This window comes from Amaranthus tricolor, chromosome 4 (assembly GCF_026212465.1).
Source record: "Amaranthus tricolor cultivar Red isolate AtriRed21 chromosome 4, ASM2621246v1, whole genome shotgun sequence".
Classification (NCBI taxonomy): Eukaryota; Viridiplantae; Streptophyta; class Magnoliopsida; order Caryophyllales; family Amaranthaceae; genus Amaranthus; species Amaranthus tricolor.
Genome location: NC_080050.1, coordinates 14,052,124 through 14,055,020, shown reverse-complemented (window position 1 = coordinate 14,055,020; position 2,897 = coordinate 14,052,124). Strand labels below are relative to the sequence as shown.

The following is a 2,897-nucleotide window of genomic DNA, read 5'->3' as shown; positions in this document are numbered from 1 at the left end:
CAAGGACCTCTCGCTTTGATTTGTTTGGTTCATGTAGTAGACGCTAAATTATTGTGACTCAGGATGTCATTGTTGTTTGGCATTCTTGTTACCATCTTTTTGCCTTTGTTTGTCCGTTATGTTATTTTGGTTTCAGATTTCTCTAACTGCTAACGGGCAGCCCTGTTTTACTTTTTATAAATCTCTTTTCATGTGTTCTTATGAACTATGATGTAACATAATTCATTTATAAATTACGGGATGAATTAAAGAGTTAAGCTTTTCCTTGTGAACAAAAGACAATTTGGCATTAAATAAGGTTAAGTTGCTACTAAAGCTTCTATAGTTAATTTTAGGGACCATATATTTTCTGAACTGCCTTTGGCTGCGTATACATAGTATTGCACTGCTTTATATGTGGTTTATTTATAGCTATAGCCGGTTTTTTGCTTTTATTTGAGAGTGAAAATCCTTATATATGACATTCTGATTTGCAGAAACGAAGGTGGAGTAATTGTTGGAGCATTTATTCTTGTTTTGGTTCTCAAAAGGACAACAAACGCTTTGGGCATGCTGTCCTTGTTCCTGAGCCATTAACCACAGGAATCGGAACTTCCACTGCACCTCCTGAAATTGCTACTCAACCACCTAGCATTAGGATCCCTTTTGCTGCTCCTCCTTCATCTCCTGCATCTTTTCTTCCTTCAGAACCGCCATCAGCTCTACAGTCTCCTGCTGGCTCTGTGGGTCTCAACTATCGCTCCCCTAATTTGTACTCCCCTGGTGGACCTCGTTCCATTTTTGCTATTGGTCCGTATGCCCACGAGACCCAGTTAGTCACTCCTCCCGTCTTCTCTACCTACACTACTGAACCTTCTACTGCCCCTTTTACCCCACCTCCAGAGTCAGTTCATTTAACTATCCCTTCCTCTCCGGAGGTGCCTTTTGCTCGGCTTCTTGATCCCATTAACAGTAATGGCCATGTGGGTGCACGGTTCACCCCTTCCCAATATGATTTTCAATCCTACCTTATCTATCCTGGAAGTCCTGTAGGCCCCCTAATTTCACCCGGTTGTGTTGTCTCAGGTTCTGGCACATCCTCACCTTTTCCTGACCCCTACTTTCCTGATATCCGATATGGTGTTCCTCAAAAGCTGCTAACCCTTGAAGTGGGGCCCAGGCATGAATATGATTCACGACATACATCGGGTTCTGTAACTCCAGAAGCTATTCAGCCCATGTCTCAAGAGGTTGTTTTGAATCGGGAAGGTTCCGTAGTTTCGCTGCTTCCAAACTTACCGGTCGGGCATAGAAACAATGATCTTCTTTTTGATCACCGAGTCTCCTTTGAACTGACATCTGAGGATGTGGTGAGGTGTGGAAAAGAAGCCCATGGCATTGCCTAAAGCACTGCAGAATGCAGACAATAGAGATTACATCACAAATGACTTGCTTAATGACAGTGCCAGTGCGAGAAGTTCTGAGAAAGGACAGTCAAACATTGAAGAGGGGATTCGACATCAGAAGCAGCGTGCTGCCTCTCTTGGGTCGATAAAGGAATTCAATTTTGACCATGTAAATGGGCTAGATTCGGATAAACCATTTATCAGTTCAAACTGGTGGGCTAATGAGAAGGTAATGGGGAAAGAAGACGATCCCTGTAAAAACTGGTCGTTTTTCCCGGTGATGCAGCCTGGTGTCAGCTAGCAAATGTAAGTATGTTAGATGGTCCAGGCACAGTTTTTGATGTTCTCACTTCTCTCATACACAGATAACATGTATGAATGCAATAAATTGTTGGTCCCCAACTGAAAAGTTTTCCGCTTTGATGTGTTGGGATGGCTTTTTTGGTTTGATGCTGACCCGATATCTGAGGAGGAGCCATAATAAGTTGGCCCGTTCTGAAGTAGGTGAAAATCTTAGTCTATAGAGATGTTAACGTTTCGTTAGAAATAGGTATATGACCATAAGGGTATATGTTTCTGTAGTATTCCTATTGACTAATTGTATCTCAGAAGAAACACTAACCCTTAGTTCATACACTAATCCTAGTCATTTAGGCCGCTTTTGTCCTTATGCATTTTGTAATGTATAAATACTCCTGTATAAAGTAGTATAACTACCAACTCAGCAATACTAGACTATTGCTATTTGCTAATGCAGGTTTCTCAAAACCTTCTTCGTTACCTACTTCTGTTTCTCTGTTGTTCTTGATCCTAGTCATCTGTATAATGTAATAGAGAGCTCTCTTGTGACCTGTCAATCAATTGACTTGGAATCGTGAATATTCCTTTCTTCTAAAACTCTATGTGCTTAATGATGGTATTGGAAATTTAAGTTATATCTATTCCATAGTTATTCATTACAATCTAAAATTACCTTTCCAAATGGCAATGGATATGAATGGGATAATGGATTACGTGAAGCAAAAGAATGATTATAATAGGATAAGTATGATCATATACCTGGGTAAGTTGTTTTATGTGGTTAAATTATGATCATTGGATTGCACTAAGAATTACAAGTAATTGTACTCTACCTAGATTAAGCTTTAGGAGTTCTGAAAAGGCACTTAAATATGACGATAGGATTGCTCTAACATTAGATAATTATAGAAGGTGAGGTTGAATAGAGTATAACAGATTTTTGTTGGTTAAGCTTTAGGAGTCCTAACAAAGCACTTAATACTAGTTTTGAATTTTTTTTGAGGTTTTTATGTCTTTAAGAAACTAAGTAATTAATTAAGTAGATTGGAAAATAAAAATATATTATATAAGAAGTTCAAATCTCTAAATGAGCTACGTCTCCTCCTTTGGATTCCTCTCTAACCTTTATAAATTTTAATGCGTTATTTCTTGTATTACTCTTTAGCTTTCTTATAGGTTATACTCTAGCTAAAAGAAATTTTCTTATCCTCT

The 2,897-nt window shown here is 38.7% G+C and overlaps 1 pseudogene; it reads left to right on the top strand.

Annotated features, from left to right (window-relative positions):
- LOC130811038 (uncharacterized) overlaps positions 1–2,255 on the top strand; it is a 3,395-nt pseudogene extending 1,140 nt beyond the window's left edge.
- The last annotated feature ends 642 nt before the right edge of the window (positions 2,256–2,897 follow it).